The following is a 19,990-nucleotide window of genomic DNA, read 5'->3' as shown; positions in this document are numbered from 1 at the left end:
CTCTGACTACTTCATGCCACTTATGAAAATTTTTCGCAATGATGCTTTCCATGCTCTCGCTGGCCTGAACACTCGGAAGGCTTATGGACCTGATGGGGTCCCTCCTATTGTTCTCCGAAACTGTGCCTCCGTGCTTGCACCTTGCCTAGTCAAAGTCTTTCAGCTCTGTCTGTCAACATATACCTTTCCTTCTTGCTGGAAGTTTGCCTACATTCAACCTGTTCCTAAAAAGGGTGACCGTTCTAATCCCTCAAACTACCGTCCTATTGTTTTAATTTCCTGTCTATCTAAAGTTTTTGAATCTATCCTCAACAGGAAGATTCTTAAACATCTGTCACTTCACAACCTTCTATCTGATCACCAGTATGGGTTCCGTCAAGGCCGCTCTACTGGTGATCTTCTGGCTTTCTTTACTGAGTCTTGGTCATCCTCTTTTAGAGATTTTGGTGAAACTTTTGCTGTTGCCTTGGAAATATCAAAAGCTTTTGATAGAGTCTGCCACAAAGCTTTGATTTCCAAACTACCCTCCTACGGCTTCTCTCCTCTCTGTAACTTCATCTCAAGTTTCCTGTCTGACGGTTCTGTTGCTGCTGTGGTAGACCGTCACTGTTCTTCTCTTAAATCTATTAACAGTGGTGTTCCTCAGGGTTCTGTCCTGTCATCCACTCTCTTCTTATTATTCATTAATGATCTTCTAAACCAAACTTCTTTTCCTATCCACTCCTACGCTGATGATATCACCCTGCACTTTTCCACGTCTTTTCATAGACGTCCAACCCTTCAGGAGGTAAACATTTCACGCAGGGAAGCCACAGAACGCTTGACTTCTGATCTTTCTAAAATTTCTGATTGGGGCAGAGCAAACTTGGTATTGTTCAATGCCTCAAAAACTCAATTCCTCCATCTATCAACTCGACACAACCTTCCAGACAACTATCCCCTCTTCTTCAATGACACTCAACTGTCCCCCTCTTCTCTACTGAAAATCCTTGGTCTGTCCTTTACTTATAATCTGAACTGGAAACTTCACATCTCATCTCTAGCTAAAACAGCTTCTATGAAGTTAGGTGTTCTGAGACGTCTCTAGCAGTTTTTCTCACCCCCCTCCCCCAGCTGCTAGCTCTGTACAAGGGCCTTATCCGTCCATGTATGGAGTATGCTTCACATGTCTGGAGGGGTTCCACTCATACTGCTCTTCTAGACAGGGTGGATTCAAAAGCTTTTCGTCTCATCAACTCCTCTCCTCTAACTGAATGTCTTCAGTCTCTCTCTCATCGCCGCAATGTTGCATATCTAGCTGTCTTCTACCGCTATTTTCATGCTAACTGCTTTTCTGATCTAACTGCATGCCTCCCCTCCTCCCGCGGCCTCGCTGCAGAAGACTTTCTTCTTTCTCTCACCCCTGTTCTGTCCACCTCTCTAACGCAAGAGTTAACCAGCATTCTCAATCATTCATCCCTTTCTCTGCTAAACTCTGGAAATCCCTGCCTGCTTCTGTATTTCCACCTTTCTATGACTTGAATTCCTTCAAGAGGGAGGTTTCAAGACATTTATTCATCAATTTTTGACCACTGCTTTGACCCTTTTATGAAACTGGCATTTCAGTGGGCATATTTTTCTTATTGGATTTTTGTTGCCCTTGGCCAGTGTCCTTCCTACCTTAAAAAAAAAAAAAACACACAAAACTACAATCTTTATTTTGCCATAGATAAGTAAGATACCTGCATGATATGCATTCCAGAGGTTCAGAATATAATGGTAATGAGAGAGGCAAAAAAAAAAAAAAAATATTCTAGAATACTTTTAACGAAAATTAAAATTCATGGAAAACTCGAGGCATCACAGTTTGTGAGATCATATAGTAATATTTGAAATAAGTTGTAGTTCACATCACTTTTGTTTTATCTAACGTAGAAAAAATATATGTAAGAAAAGACACTATCCTACATAATCTTTAAACGACTATTTTTTTTCATCATCATCTCTATAATGATTGTCTTAATGACTATTTTATCATAATTCAGGTGTGTGTACTACATTAAATGACTTAACCAAAACTTGAGCAGAGGTTATTAGTTATTCTTGCAGACAAGTCAATGAAATATTTGAAGACCATCACATATGATATTGTACATCACAAAGCCTTAATAATTCTAAATAATGGTACGTGATTTGATAAGAAGACTCCCCTTTGATACCAGGATAAGGTGTTTTGTTTCATATTGTAACTCATCATATTTTATTCTACCCCGGCACTTTATGATTTGTTCTTCATACAAGTAGAGCCCAAGATTTTTTGTTGTTTTAATCTTAATTTTGATCAGTCACCTAGTGCCTTATGGATGTCTACTAAGAATTCATGTTTTTGTTTAAAATCTAAGATTTTAAAGTATCTGGCATTACTTTACACAATTTCTGAGTAAAGAAATTGAATGCTCTTTTGGTTACATTAATTAACTTTTTGAAAGACTAATATTTCCTAATATTTATGGCCAAATTGAGTGGATGGTTGGCCCGAGGTTGAACTTTACTAAGTTAACTGCTGCCTCTTTATATGCCTTTTGGGTGGATCAGCTTTGTTTCTGGGTCAACCAGTTTGGCCTGTGGAACCATTTGATCTCCTTTAATAGTTTGGTGAATGGTATATCCATAGTTAAGAGATATGCCAGGTTTTCTTTAGTAGTAATATGGTCGGACTCGAAGTCCCTTTGCGTCGACAGAATTTATTGTAAACTATTTTTTTTAATATATAGATTCTTGTTTTAATTTTTATTTATACAGTGTAAGCAGATTTTACTGTCGGTCTATATTACTGCATGCCTAAAGAGAGGATTTACCTTTACTCTCAGGCTGATCTTTTGTGGTTATTTCCTTTAAGCTAACCGAATGTCCATTTCTATTGCCGTTTATTCTGATTAAGGCAAGGTTCAGGCTTTCATCGGTACTACTCATCATTTTGACTTTATTAACTCACTATGATAAATTCTGTGACTAAGCGGGTTGCAACGCCATTTCCCTGTGCGGACGCGTCACAGAAGATGTGAAGTTGTATATCGTCATTATGACTCACGAGTAAATCAAATTGTCTGGGGATAGAGACCTCAGTTCCAGCAATACAATCCTCTTTTATTATATCCCATTCGGAAGACGGTATCGGAACTAATTTTCTCCTTCCAAGCTTCTCGTATTAACCATACATTTTAGTTTTTCAATAAAAAAAAAAAAAAACTGGATAAATAATACTGTTTTTAGGATGCAAATAGTTATCATATACTGTGACATCATTTTTGTATTTGTTTTTATAAAGTTACAGGAATGTTGCTCCAGCGCTACATTGTGCTCCGCATTGCTATGAAAATACCTCTTTCTTACAAAGTAATAATGTTTTGTTTGAAAATAACTGACTGGCAATTCTTAGGTATAAAGCTTCTTCAAAGTCAATAAGGAAAACTTTCATCCTTAACACAACAGACAGGCACTTCTTTATCACTGAATATTTCCCTTATAACAAAAAAAAAAAAAAAAAAAAATCTTTCTGGCAATTAACATACCTTTATGAAACATATATTCTTTCTGGCAATTAACATACCCTTATGAAATAATGTTTAGTTTCCTCAATAAGCCATCAAAAGGAAAAAAAATATCTATAGTAGCAGTTCTTTAGCATTGATTATTACAATACCCCATTCATAATTCAAAATTATATTTCTTTTGAAAGCATAGATAAAAATTGTTGGCACATAATGGGTAACTACTCAAAATTATATGCATCCTAAAAGTTAATGACAACCTCTTGCACTAATAATATATCACATATTGAACTCAAAATTAATTTAGCTATAAGTGAAACTTCATGAAACAGTTAGATTTGGGTGTGAAACAAATTCACTTTGCATTTGCAACATAACACCTTGCGGATTCCAGAACATCCTGGGTTCTTGCATCGTCCCTTTTTTTTTCCATATTCTGGAAAGTAGCCAAACATATCAGTCCTTACTGGTTTGGCTGGTATTTTTAGTTTTGGATCCCTTCTTAGCTTTGGCTTTGTATAGCTCATCAACATCCACTGATTTAAAAAGCCTTCCTCTTTTTGTTCCATAAGATTTATCTTTCAGAAGAAGCAGTCTGCTAGTTCTAGTGTGAACTTCAGAAGAGGAAGTTTATTTATTTATTTATTTATTTATTATTATTATTATTATTATTATTATTATTATTATTATTATTATTATTATTATCATTTTTATTTATTTATTTATTTATTTATTTATTTATTTATTTTTTTTTTTCTGGAGCACTGCTCAACTCAAAATCTCTGCTTCACAATAGCCATGCTAAGATGAGCATTATGTCAAAGAAGTGCCAAAGCAGTTTTTTATACCACCTTTTGCACCTTAGACAAATTCTGTACAGGGCAAAGAGGTAATCGAGGTCGACCCCACCCATGGACTTGTTATAGAGCATAAAAATTGAGGGACATGATATATCTTAGTATTGCTTTGCCTTAGAGTCCAACCTTTTGATTGTACTTTGTGGCTCTAGAGCAGCAAAGTTACTGGTAAATGTCACACCTCTGTTATCATGCCACTTTACTACCCTTAGTTCTACATCATCCACTTCTGTCACTTGAATGCCACTTGTACCTCGCCCAGACTTTTTCATCAGTGAATCAGAAGGCATGGTGCAGCCAGAAACACGATTCAGTTTAACTGTCCCAAGTGAACCAAAACCCTGTTTCCATAGTGTTATTTGCAGAAGGGAGCTGTTGAACCAGTTGTCAAAGTAAACTTTATCCCATACCCCTTTTGATATTGGCAGGAGGAGGTCAAGGACAATGTTATCAGAGGCTTTCAGATCTGCTTGAACTGGAACAGGACTTATTTCCTGTGTAAAATTTGAAGTTGTAGACTAAACCATCAATCTCTGAGAGAACAAAGTTTTTATAACTCCACTTCTTGGGTTTCTTTGGTTCCTTACTCTTCCATATAGTTCTTCTGTTTACTTTCTTCCACCAGAGATGCTTGGGGCCTTCTCATCTTCTCTTCCTTCATGATTTGTATCATCCTCGTAATGGAGGTCTTCCAAATCTTTTTCAACATCATATTGCTCATTTTCACCCTCCAAATATTCATCCTCAGATTCATAGCTTTTGTCGTACAATGATGAAGGTTTCATGGCTGAAAAAAAGTATACAAGCATACAAGTAAACACACACACATCATGCCTAAAGAGATGTCTCTTAAAGGGAATATGTTGCCTCAAAGAGACAAGCATGCAGCACATCAAAGTACATTATGTTGCTTCAAAGACACAATCAAACAACACCTTGTCTATAGTAGCTGAGGTGTAGAATGTTGCCTCAAAGACATAAGCATACATCACCTGAAGTGCATAATGCCGCTTCAAAGACACCAGCCACCTTGAAACTAGCGATTAACAAAAACTGAAGAAATTTTGTAAACAAAGTGCATAATGTTGCTTCAAAGACGCAAGCATTCTTAAACCAAAAGAGGGCCATTTAAATTTCAGATTTTGAAAGTGACCATCACAATGTAATTACACATGATTACTTTACACACTGTGATTTTTGGGAAAACGTACCTGCATATGTGTTGGAGCGATGTGCTTGTAAGTTCCTGCCAGAACACGTGAGGACTCAGGAGTTCACGGGGCAGACATTCTTCTCCAGTGTTTCCCCGAGTACTGCTGGTGTGGTGTGAGTGTAGCATAAGAAACAAAACTCCAAGGATAGGAAATACCAGATTCCAAATCATTAACCTCTTGCCATGCCGTTAACTATTTTTAGGTTCGTTATCCTCAGGCAGCATTTTACAATCTAGAATTAACAATTTCCCTCTTATTGTTATAGAGCTTATTATACCCAAGGGATGAACTAAGAGAGATAATTGGCTTAGTAAGAATCTTTTAGTCAGACTTTGTGCAGTATATTGAGGCTAGTGTAGACTTGTTATTCTATCATCATTCACATCCCACACCACACCAAATAAGTTTTGCCCTAAAGGGTAACTCTGATTCAGTTATGCAGGATTATTGAGTTGCTATTTCAACTCTGCAGAGGCATGTTAGAAGCTAAACATTCCTTTCTTGCCTTTTTTCATACAGAGTTACTTGTGTCGACTGTTATTTGTAATTTGTCCATGTAAAACGCACGACCTGTTTCAGGACAACCAGCTTTGTCGAAATGATCATGTAAGGTCGAACATAACAGAAATGGACTGGAACATGACACAAAGTGGACAGATATAAACCGATACACGTCCGAAGGACTATTCTCGTCGCTGGGATCTATCGGCCATAAGAACTTAATGAAATCTCCTTCTTTCTAACCTATCCTTAGGAATGATTTTGATATGTCTGCTACCAGAATGTATGGTTTCAGACGGAATTTCACCAACACGTCAAGTAAGTTTTCAGTTAGGTTGGATCTCGTATACAAACAGTAATTGCTCCCTTGGTTGCCCGTGAATTACAATTGAAGGCCACCCTTATTGGGGTGGGAACAGTCCTTTTTTACCGCATGATAAGGAAGGTAGTGACCACTGTTATGATTTATTGGTTCCTCTAGTCTCTATGAAGTTACTTGGGGTTTGATTTCTTATGATATTATCATATTAATTTAGCAGGATTTTGTTTTTCTTTAATTTAGTTCACAAGTTGTTTCGTTGATCCTTGGTATTACTATATTTGGTTGGTAGGGATGATGAATTTATTTTCCATGTCTGACCCGATATTGGTCTTTATATTATGTTCTTTCGTTGAAGTTCTAAATCTTGGATCATTTGCCCTTCGACATTTGGAACATTAGGATTTATTCCTTTAGTATCTAAGTCCCATAAGGGTTCGTTCCCTTCCTCTATAATGTCAGGCAGTTCACTAGGGATAATTTGAGCTCCAATATGGGCTACTAGTAGAGACTACATTGGTGTCACAAAGATGGGGTCTAATGGGTGAGTTGGTAGCTTCTACCGCTATTTTCATGCAAACTGCTCTTCTGATCTTGCTAACTGCATACCTCCCCTCCTTCCGCGGCCTCGCTGCACAAGACTTTCTTCTTTCTCGCACCCCTATTCTATCCACCTCTCTAACGCAAGAGTTAACCAGTACTCTCAATCATTCATCCCTTTCTCTGGTAAACTCTGGAACTCCCTGCCTGCTTCTGTATTTCCACCTTCCTATGACTTGAATTCCTTCAAGAGGGAGGTTTCAAGATACTTATTCATCAATTTTTGACTACTGCTTTGACCCTTTTATGGGATTGCTTTTATGGATTGCTGGAGGCTCTAATGGCCACGTGGGAGAGACGATCTAGTGTTGCCTGTCTGCTTGTCATTGTGTGTCAGTGTCCAGACTAAGCCATGGAAGAAAAAGCTGGTAGCGGAAGTGACTCGCGACCTGAGTCTCCTGCGTCTGCCAGAAGTGGTAATGTAGATCTGACACAGTTCGGTATCAGAACCCATAGTCCATTACAGATAGCGCCTGTGGCAATACAAGTCCTTCTCACAGTATTGGTAGGTTCTCAGAGACAGAAGGAATGTATAAGGAGATGATATTTAAGTTGGAGATGAGGAGACTGGAGATGTAGGAGGCTAGAGATGTTAAGAGGAGGTTGAGAAGGAGATGGGATGGCTTGAATTGGAATCTAAAACCGAAGGGAGAAGGCTAAACGCTGATGAGATTAGAGAAGCCAGAAGGCTTGAGACCGAGAGGAACGCCAAGAGAATTAAGGCCGAGAAGGAAGCGAAGTTGTTTGAGATACAGAAGAAGGCAAGTTTAATTGAGGTGGAGGAGGTGAAAAAAATATGCGAGAGATGAGGTTTGGGGTGCCGAGAGAAGCTGAAGAGAACAGAATGTTTGAGATGGAGAAGACTCCAACAGAGGTTAATTCACCTCATGGTTTGCGGAGAGGAGTGAGGGAAGATACAATAGGAAGCCAGATGGTGCGAATATTTTAAGTTAATGAAAAGTATCATGGAACAAATAGCAAATAGGAGGGAAATATTCAAATCAAGAATTCAAATAACAATCCTGCAAAATTATTTAAAAGACTAGTCTAAAGGAACGATCCTGACTTTTCGATATGTACATAAAACTTTGCATATACTTTTGAAACCAGTAAAAGTTTAGAACAAAAATATTAAATAAAATCATAATCTAGAAGTTAATAAATTAGATGTTGATATATTGAGATGAGAAAGGCAGTCGCGTAGGAATACTTTCCTCCCTCCTCGCCTAGAACAAGAAAAACGGAAAAAATTAAATAATGTTCCCGGTATTTGCCGTCAGTCATATATATATATATATATATATATATATATATATATATATATATATATATATATATATATATATATATATATATATATATATCACAAGATGCTGTAGATTAAGGGAAAACATTTATGTTATTTAGGGAGAATTTCGTCATTACTATTTGAATCCTGAAATTTAACAATAGACCATGTAGATTTTGGGAGTACGTGGGACCATCGGTGAAAATATATATATATATATATATATATATATATATATATATATATATATATATATATATATATATATATATATATATATATATATATATATATATATATATATATATATATATATATATATATATATATATATATATATTTATTACCGAAATGCCAGACGTTATCTAGTGTCACGGTAAATAATTTGACAGAGACCATTTATTTTGTGTCATTTGTTCGTTTATATTTCCGTTATAATGTGCCATGTTTCAAAGTGAAAACCAGTATTCTACTGTTTAAAATCAATAAAATATCAATAATGCAAAAGAAATTTGATGCAGATTCATCGAGTATTTGTTGGATTTACGAGGAAAATATATATTTTTGTTCCCGCGATCAAATTAAAAAAGAAAAATATTTGGAAGGGCTAAAATTTGTCGCAATCTGATGTACGCAGAGAGGGAACCGTAGAATTTCACGGAGAACTAAAGAAAAATACTACCTCAGAAAAATTATCTCGGAAATTCATGACGTCAGAAATTCTGGACGCCTTATTTGCATTAGGTCATTTTTTTTAATGAAAATTTTGATATAATTAAAAAAAACAATATATATATATATATATATATATATATATACGAGTATATATATATATATATATATATATATATATATATATATATATATATATATATATATATATATATATATATATATATATATATATATATATATATATATATATATATATCAGGAATTGTACAAAAAATTCATGTGACTACTTAGATGATAGGAAAGCGCAAATAAAGGTTAATGGTTACCTTGGACCAAATTTTGCACTCCAGTCAGGTGTACCACAGGGCAGTGTACTTACTACAACCCTTTTCACAATTTACAAAAATAATAGTCCACCTACATATAGATGAATAAATATATCATATGCCGACGGTATTAATCAGATCATAGGCTATCCAGTGAAATCAAAACAAATGCTAAATAAGATCAAAGAGAAGGAAATATCGATAGTAAACAAATTTGAGGAAAACTGGAAAATCCAGACAAACATCAACAAATTCACACCCATATATGACAATAAAGAAATTCATAAATAAAATAAAAAAGAATAATAAAAAAATGTATAAATAAATAAAAAAAAACAAGAACCTGGGTCTAGCCATTACTAACACCGGTTACATAAAACATACACGACAGAAAAAATAAAATAAATAAATAGATAAATAAACATTAAGAGTCCTTTTTTCGAAACTATACAGACTATCAAACCTTCCCGAAAAAATGAAGACATATTTTGTTAATGTATTAATGATACTGATCGGCCAATATCCACCTATCCCCATACACCGCATGAGCAAAAAACAAATAAGCTTTCTTCAGAAAAGTTCAAAATAAAGGCTAAATGAAAGATAACCATTTACATTGAGCACAGAAGATATACACTTATATATTAAATCAAAACGCTAAACATATTCCTCCACGAATAAGCAACTAAGATTTGGCACACACTAGAAAATATGATTCATGAAATATTCATTAAACTCAAAGAATAACGAGAGCACATATACTAATACCTTAAAAAACTTCCCAAGCAGTCTATTTTCAATCATTCAAGTTCATTGTACCAATAAAAAACAACCAATATTCAGTTAACTTACCTGAAAGCAAGGATGGAGGGAAGTTCGGTGGCGAGGGTCAGGTGAGACGGAGCGACGAAGACGGCATTGTCAGCCACCGTGCCCATCACAGATCACCACAGTGCCGCGACAAAGGATGCGGGCCCTGCAGATCGGACGTGTCAAGCCTGAGGTCGGGCATGGAGTGATTGCTCCCACCCTGACCAAAGGCGGAGTATAGTTCGTCCGCTCCATAAAAACTGGCTTCCTGCCCACCCCCCATCTCTCTTGCTACTGCCAGATCTCTAAAAATACAAACAAATAAAATAATTAAAACATATACATACTTTCATACAAATTTACAAACTAAGGTGGAATTGTTTAGATGCAGCAAATGCACCTAATATATTTTTATTAGCGTACACACACACACACACACACACACACACACAAAAAAAAAAAAAAAAAAAAAAAAAAGAACAATTACATTAAACACATACACTAAAACAGCCATAATCGTGTAGGTAACACCAGTCTCGGAGTCCCCATCTGGTGAGGGGACCACAAATGTCACCAGGTCGAACTGCTCTTCTGGTATCGACCCTAAGTGTCTTGACATCCCCATGAACTTTTTCTTCATTAACTTCTTACACATTCGCGGTCTCAGATCTAATTTTGAATCTGTAGAACACCACCTCTCCTCTACTAAACCTCATCATTTCCTCACTTAAACACAGGTGTCTGAAGCAACTGACAGGTAGCCTCTTTTCTGCTTCCTCCATCTTTCCCTATCCTCATTTTCATTCCAAAGCTCAATGCTGTGTCTATGTGCGCAACGACTTAGCCTGCTCTCGTAACCACGCTCTTGAATCTTCTGAATTTTCCACCATCCGGCTACGACTACAGAATAACTCTCAAACTAAATTTATCACTTAACTCCACTGGCTATAAGAAATTTTTTACCTACTTAACTTCCAAAGTGGATCTCCATTCTTGGAGACTTCAATGTTCGCCACCAGTTTGGTCTTTCCTCTCTCTTCACTGACCATTATGGTGAACTAGCCTTTAACTTTGCTACTCTCCACGACCTAAATCAACTGGTGCAACTCTTACTCGTATTCTTCACTATCAGGGATACGCCCAACATTCTCGACCTTTTCCTAACTTCTAATCCTGCTTATGTTGTTATCCAATCTTCTCTGTTGGGCTCCTCCGATCAAAATTTCTAATCTGCATCTTGTCATATCGCTCCAATCCCTCCTCAGGATCCGCCTCCAAAGTGGAGGTGCCTCTGGCATTTTGGCTCAGCTAATTGAGCCCACCTCAGGAGGTTTTATGCTGATTTTCCTTGGAATGACTATTGCTTCCGTGTCAGAGACATGTCTGTGTGTGCTGAGCACATAACAAAGATGATAGTGTCTGGCACGGAGGCGTACACTCCTCACTCTTTTTCTCGAGCTAAACCTTCCAAACCTTAGCTAAGACAGCCTGTTCTAGTGCTATACATGATAGAGAGGTGACCCACAGAGAGTACTTAAGCTTTCCATCACCTAAATATCATGCGCTTTATATTTCTCCCAGGAATGATGCTGAATTTGTTCTCGATCTAGCCAAAAATTCCTTCATCAATAGAAAGTGTCAACATCTTTCAAGGTCTAACTCCCTTCTTGACTTCTGGCACCTAGATAAAAAAATATCTCTAATAACTTTGCTTCTTCATCTTTCTCTCCTTTATTTCAACCCGATGGCACCATTGCCATCTCATCTATTTCTGAAGCTGAACTCTACGCTCAAACCTCTATCTTGGATGATTCAAGGTTTGGTGCTCCCTCTCCTCCACCCTATGAATACTTCTTGTTACCCGTTAGAAATCTTCGCAATGATGTTTTCTATGCCTTCGCTGGCCTAAACCCTCGGAAGGCATATGGACCTGATGGGGTCCCTCCTATTGTTCTCTAAAACTATGCCTCCGTGCTTGCCTACTCAAACTCTTTCAGCTCTGGTTGTCAATGTCTACGTTTCCTTCTTGCTGAAAGTTTATCTACATTCAGCCTGTTCCTAAAAAGGGTGACCGTTCTGATCCCTCTAACTACTGTCTTATTACTTTAATTTACTGTCTATCTAAAGTTTTTTTTTAATCTATCCTCAACAGGAAGATTCTTAAACATTTATCACTTCATGTCTGATCGCCACCGTGAGATCCGTCAAGGCCGATGTACTGCTGATCGTTTGGCTTTCCTTACTGAATCTTGGCTATCCTCCTGTAGAGATTTTGGTGAAACTTTTTTTTTGTTACCTTAGACATATCAAAAGCTTTTGACAGTCTGGCACAAGCCTTTGATTTTCAAACTACCCTTTTTACGGCCTCTATCCCTCTCTCTGCAAGTTTATTTCAAGTTTCCTTTCTGACCTTTTTATTGCTGCTGTGGTAGACGGTCATTGTTCTTCTCCTAAATCTATGAACAGTGGTGTTCCTCAAGGTTCTGTCCTGTCACCTACTCTCTTTTTATTGTTCAGTCAATGACCTTCTAAACCAAACACTCTTTTCCTATCCACCCCTACGCTGTTGATACCATCCTGCACTTTTCCACGTCTTTATGTGGACGTCCAACCTTTCAGGAAGTAAACAGTTCACACAGGGAAGTCACAAAACGCCCCACTCCTAATCTCTCTAAAATTCCTGATTGGGGCAGAGCAAAATTAATATTGTGCAATGCCTTAAAAACTCAATTTCTCCATCTATCAACTCGACACAACCTTCCAGACAACTATCCCCTCTTCTTCAATGACACTCTACTGTCTCCCTGTTCTGCACTGAACATCCTCCGGACGCCAGGGCTGGCGTCCGGAGACAAAGTGTGTGAGGGTTGAACTCACACCACGCGATTGGCTGAGGCTGGTGTCAGGTCCCAGGGGACCGAATAATGGAATGCAGAAGCGGGCGAAGCGTCCCGCCACACTTTTCGCCTGATCAACTTCTCTTCTCTGACAGTCTTCAGCCTCTTTCGCATCGCCACAACATTGCATCTCTTTTCTTTGTTATTTATTTAAATGTTTATTAACTTATGTATTTATTTACTTATCCATTTTACATGCTACAGGAACCAGAACCTATCGTGTCATACAGCGGTTGGGTGGGTACCGACGGCTAACCAATCATCTGCCTACACTTGGTCCACGCTGTTGGCCCAAAGTAAGTTGTATTTCTTAATTGTTTGATTGATTGATTTTAATTAAAGAAATATAAATATATAAAAAAAATCCCGGCCCTATGACCTCACTACAAAATGTTGAATGCAACTAATAAAGTAAGTTAAGATAGTAACAGTAATAACAAAATTGTGGTAGGGTGAAAACTTACTTAAAATCATTATTACAATATATATATATATATATATATATATATATATATATATATATATATATATATATATATATATATATATATATATATATATATATATATATATATATATATATATATATATATATATATATATATATATATATATATATATATATATATATAATGAGATTGATCAAGGAGAAACTGAATGGAATTGAATTATTAAAATTATGTATAATTTTAACAATTCAATTCCAATGTTTTTCGCCGATCAATCCCATTATATATATATATATATATATATATATATATATATATATATATATATATATATATATATATATATATATATATATATATATATATATATATATATAAAGGGAATGATCAGCGAGAAACTGAAAGGAACTGAATTATTAAAATTTTACCGCTCAATGCCCTGCAACAGCAAAGTCACATGGCGCCGTTTTAAAATATTAAGATATTAAAATATTGAAAATGCAATAATATTAAAATATTAACATTCTGAAATAAAAAAAATCGAAATATTAAAACATTACAATTTGTCAATAAGGCCAGCCTACAGGACCTCATGTCCCATGGTAAGACACCTATCCCCGCGTCTCGGAGGAAGACATAAAATTCTGCTCCTGCAAGTCCCCCCAACTGGGGCACTCACCCAGCAAGTGCCGCACAGTGAACCTGACCAAATAGTCATCACAGTATTACTGAAAACTCATGACATGAGATAGCCGTAAGTCGAACCATGCGTGGGCAACAGTCAATGTTATTTCGCCCATCTTTATGGTGGCAGCCAAAGCCTCCCACCTCATCAGCCAACTGCCAAGACATTTTTTTTTTTTTTTATGTAGGAAGGACACGGACCAAGGACAACAAAAATCTAATAAAAAAAATGACCACTGTCCCATAAAAGGGTCAAAACAGTGGTCAAAAATTGATGGATAAGTGTCTTGAAACCTCCCTCTTGAAGCAATTCAAGTCATAGGAAGGTGGAAATACAGAAGCAGGCATGGAGATCCAGAGCTTACCAGAGAAAGGGATGAATGATTGAGAATACTGGTTAACTCTTACGTTAGAGAGGTGGACAGAATAGGGGTGAGAGAAAGAAGGAAAGTCTTGTGCAGCGAGGCTGCGGAAGGAGGGGAGGTATTCAGTTAGCAAGATCAGAAGAGCTATCCTCAGAAGAGCTATATTTGCTATCCTCCATGACCTAGAGTAATTGGTTCAAAACCCTACTCGTATTCTTGACCGTCTTGGAGATACGCCCAACATTCTTGACCTTTTCCTGACCTCTAATCCTTCTGCTTATGCTGTCACCCTCTCTTCTCCGTTGGGCTCCTCCGATCACAATATCATATCTGTATCTTGTTTTATTGTTCCAATCCCTCCTCAGGATCCCCTAAGCGAAGGTGCCTCTGGCGTTTTGCCTCTGCTAGTTGGAGGGACCTGAGGAGGTATTTTGCTGATTTTCCTTGGAATGACTACTGCTTCCATGTCAGAGAACCCTCTTTGTGTGCCGAGCGCATAACGGAGGTGATAGTGTCTAGCATGGAGGCGAACATTCCTCATTCTTTTTCTTGACCTAAACCTTCCAAACATTGGTTTAACACAACTTGTTCTCGTGCTCTACATGATAGAGAGGTGGCCCACAAAAGGTACGTAAGCCTTTCATCACCAGAAATTCATGCACTTTATATTTCTGCCAGGAATCATGCCAAGTCTGTTCTCCAACTATCCAAAAACTCCTTCATTAACAAAAAGTGTCAAAATCTTTCAAGATCTAACTGCCCTCGTGACTTCTGACACCTAACCAAAAATATCTCCAATAACTTCTTTCCCTCCTTTATTTCAACCAGATGGCACCACTGCTATCACATCTATTTCTAAAGCTGAAATCTTCGCTCAAACCTTTGCTAAAAACTTCTGGGCTTGTTCCTCCCTCTCCTCCACCCTCTGACTACTTCATGCTAACTATTAAAATTCTTCGCAATGATATTTTCCATGCCCTCACTGGCCTAAACACTCGGAAGGCTTATGGACATGATGGGGTCCCTCCTATTGTTCTCCAAAACTGTGCCTCCAAAACTGTGCAAAACTTGCACCTTGCCTAGTCATCTTTCATCTCTGTTTGTCAACATCTACATTTCCTTCTTGCTGGAAGTTTGCCTACATTCAGCCTATTCTTAAAAAGGGTGACCGTTCTAATCCCTCAAACTATCGTCCTATTGTTTTTTTTTTTTTTTCCTGCTTATCTAAAGTTTTTGAATCTATCCTCAACAGGAAGATTCTTAAACACAATTTCACAACATTCTATCTGATCGCCAGTATGGGTTTCATCAAGGCCACTCTACTGGTGATCTTCTGGCTTGCGATCCTGTTTCCTTACTGAGTTTTGGTCATCCTCTTTTAGAGAGATTTAGGTGAGACTGTTGCTGTTGCCTTGGACATATCAAAAGCTTTTGAGAGAGTTTGACACAAAGCTTTGATTTCCAAACTACCCTCCTATGGTTTATAACCTTCTCTCTGTAACTTTATCTCAAGTTTCCTTTCTCACTGTTCCATTGCTGCTGTGGTAGACGGTCACTGTTCTTCTCCTAAATCTATTAGCAGTGGTGTTTCACAAGGTCCTGCCACACACTCTCTTCTTGTTATTCATCAATGACCTTTAAACCAAACTTTTTGTCTTATCCACTCCCTGCACTTTTCCACGTCTTTTCATAGACGTCCAACCCTTAAGGAAGTAAACATTTCACGCAGGGAAGCCACAGAACGCCTGATTTCTGATCTTTCTAAAATTTCCGATTGGGACACCAAACATGGTATTGTTCAATGCCTCAAAAACTCAATTCCTCTATCTATCAACTCGACACAACCTTCCAGACAACTATTCTCTCTTCTTCAATGACACTCAACTGTCCCCCTCTTCTACACTGACCATCCTCGGTCTGTCCTTTACTTATAATCTGAACTGGAAACTTCACATTTCATCTTTAGCTAAAACTGCTCCTATGAAGCTAGGCGTTCTGAGACGTCTTCGCCAGTTTATCTCACCCCACCAGCTGCTAACTCTGTACAAGGGCCTTATCCGTCCGTGTATGGAGTATGCTTCACATGACTGTGGGGGGATTCCACTCATACCACTTTTCTAGACAGGGTGGAATTAAAAGCTTTTCGTCTCATCAACCCCTCTCCTCTAACTGACTGTCTTTAGCCTCTCTCTCATCGCAGCAATGTTGCATCTCTAGCTGTTTTCTACCGTTATTTTCATGCTAACTGTTCTTCTGATCTTGCTAACTGCATGCCCCCCTTCCTTCTGTGGCCTCACTGCACAAGACTTTGTTCTTTTTTTCACCCCTATTCTGTCCACCTCTCTAATGCAAGAGTTAACCAGTATTCTCAGTCATTTAACCCTTTCTCTGCTAAACTCTGGAACTTCCTGCCTGCTTCTGTAAGGAGAGCCAGAAGATCACCAGTAGAGCGGCCTCGACGGAACCCTTATTGGCGATCAGATAGAAAGTTGTGAAGTGATAAATGTTTAAGAATCTTGTTGTTGAGGATAGATTCAAAACCTTAGATAGGTAGGAAATTAAAGCAATAGGACAATAGTCTGAGGGATTAGAATTGCCTCCATTTTTAGGAAGAGGCTGAATTTAAGCAACTTCCAGCAAGAAGGAAAGGTAGATGTTGATAGACTGAGCTGGAAGAGTTTGACTAGGCAAGGTGTAAACACAGAGACAGTTTCTGAGAACAATGGGAGGGACCCCATCAGGTTCATAAGCATTCTGAGGGTTGAGGCTAGCGAGGGCATGGAAAACATCATTGCGAAGGATTTTAATAGGTAGCATGAAGTAGCCAGAGGGTGGAAGAGAGGAAGGAACAAACCCAGAACCAACCAAGGTAGTTTTTAGCAAAGGTTTGAGTTAAGACTTCATTTCTAGAAATAGATGAGATGGCAGTGGTGCCATCAGGTTGAAATAAAAGAAGGAAAGATGAGGAAGTAACGTTATTAGAGATGATTTTGGCTAGGTGCCAGAAATTACAAGGGGAGTTAGATCTTGAAAGATTTGAGACTCCTTTAATAGAGAACACACAATTCTTTAGGTCATGCTGATATAGGTTGTTCCGGTTGGACAAAACCTGTGTTAACTTGCGCTTTATAGGAAATGAACGCATCAGACTTGACTACCTTTATATATATATATATATATATATATATATAGAGAGAGAGAGAGAGAGAGAGAGAGAGAGAGAGAGAGAGAGAGAGAGAGAGAGAGAGAGAGAGAGAGAGAGAGAGAGAGAGAGAGAGAGAGAGAGAGAGAGACCTTAATTATCAATATAATATAGAACAAAATTTTGGTATATAAAAAAACTTTTGGGGGGCTGCTATTTATTTTTTTATTTATCTAATTAATTAATTAATTAATTAATTTATTTATTTATTTATTATTATTATTATTATTGTTATTATTATTATTTTATTTTTATGCCTAACATGTCTCAACACCATACATCCAACAGCCGGAGTGAACGTATGCAATTCCTCATGTTCCGGTCACTGACATGAGCAGACTGTAAGACAGTAAAATACCTAAGCGAACAGTAACTCGATTCATAGATTCAGAATAAAGTTAACATACCACCTTCACGGTACAGCATGGCGAATGACAGTTTGCATTATCACCCATATATGACTGATCAATTACACATAGACAGCTGATTTTGTAAAACTTACAAAGCTCAAACACAAGTTCACACCAGTTAATATTCACAAGACAACTCATGGAGTCAAAAGTATAATATTCAGGTATAAAGCAAATTACAGTGGCTATAATCATCACATAAGCACCTGTATATTACATCGTCTTAATACTTTTGGTTAAACACCCATTTCTTAACACACAGAAATCACAGAAATCGAATCTGTTATCACAGTAATATCATGAGAATATCATATACTTAAAATTGTTAAGATCGGCTTAACACTAACCCATATGGCCGATACAGGATCTAACTACACCCCTCACAAAATCGCCACGCAGCCAGTACATGAGTATGATTATACTGAAAGACACACAATTCACAAATAAGAGAACCCAAACGGTCGTCGTCACACTTCACACCTCAAACATGGCTGCCCCTGTATTCAACGCCGGCTCCATCACACTAGGGAGCCGCCATCCTCCATTCCACCTATATCACCTGGCACACGCACAATAAAAAAAAAATGAGCGGCGGAGCGTGGTCACAAATTCAGTGAGTTTACATATAAAGCCAACTCAATACAAACAACCCCTTAATGATATAAAAAAAATAAATAAATAAAAATAAATAAATCATCATAATTTGTAATGATACATTCCGGCCAACACCAAGCTTTTACCCACCATCCTTAATATTATAAACTTAATCAGAAAATTTAATCAGTAGTAGACCCAGTGTACACATTTCACAAATGAAATGTAATAATAAATAAATTTGATATTATAGGTATGATCAGAAAAATCTGGTCACTTGTACACACAATTTACACATTTCACAAATGGGAGAGATGATAGTCTAGAGATCACAAAGTTAATTCCGTTCCTCCACAGATGAAATTACCATAATGCGATGAGCTGATCTTACAATTACATACTTTTCTCCCTTTTACTCAAATCAAACTTCTTTAGTTTGTATTTGAGACTAACATCCTGAACTTTACCATCTTTCCCCTTCATGGCTGCAGTAACCTCAACCAATTTCCAATTTCCCTGCATAATGTTACTACTGTCTGCGAGCTCGAGCATCTTTTTTTTTGCAGATCACGGCGTTCGGCATGTCACTTTTGACACATTAGAAGGTTTGGAAAGAAGTCCCGAGTCCATTTCTTTTGAAAAGAGTCCACTATGCATTGCTGTAATTTTAATCAAGATTCATGACTAGGAAAACTTTTAAATACTCAATTTGGAGCTTTGTTTGAGGTCCGTCCTAACAAAAGATAATTCGGGCAAAGATATCTACCAATTTCTGGATCACATCATGGTTTCATATCACTAGATCTGTCATTAGGTCCAAAGTAGTTTGTAATTTACTGAAAGTTAAAATGTCCTCAACAATAGACAAAGTCAAACTTCTTTTGAAAGATTTGATAAGACTTTCACTAACCACATGCCTAGGGGCATCAGCTGAGTTACTGAACACCCACTGAATCTCTCCCCCATTGTCTTGTGTGAAATCTTGAACTTTATCAAAGTTGTATTTGGACATGCCCTCCAGTTCTTTGTCAGTAGCAATGAGTTGAGTACTCCTTTCCGAATATATATACCTGGGACATCTCCGGATAGATATAAACCTTCTAGGTCCATCAAGCAAGTGTTTGGTGTTATAACCTTTGATTAGATCAAAATGTAAAGCACGGGTAGACAAGCAATTAAAAATTATCCCATAGGACTTGCCTTTAATCAGGCCCTTAACTGTGTCCTTGACAAAGAAAGGTCCATATAACTCCACAGCTGTGTAAATAA

At 37.4% G+C, this 19,990-nt stretch overlaps 1 long non-coding RNA gene across 1 annotated transcript in view; it reads left to right on the top strand.

The window, feature by feature from the left end:
- The window catches only part of LOC135113446 (uncharacterized), a 48,988-nt gene extending 35,675 nt beyond the window's left edge, over window positions 1-13,313 (top strand). The window contains exon 3 of the long non-coding RNA XR_010274842.1: window positions 13,222-13,313. This is a non-coding gene — a long non-coding RNA (uncharacterized LOC135113446). The remainder of the gene's footprint in view (window positions 1-13,221) is intronic.
- The last annotated feature ends 6,677 nt before the right edge of the window (window positions 13,314-19,990 follow it).

The sequence above is a fragment of the Scylla paramamosain genome, chromosome 25 (genome assembly GCF_035594125.1).
Source record: "Scylla paramamosain isolate STU-SP2022 chromosome 25, ASM3559412v1, whole genome shotgun sequence".
Lineage (NCBI taxonomy): Eukaryota > Metazoa > Arthropoda > Malacostraca > Decapoda > Portunidae > Scylla > Scylla paramamosain.
Note: the sequence above shows the minus strand (reverse complement) of the source record. Positions and strands in the feature narration are given on the sequence as shown.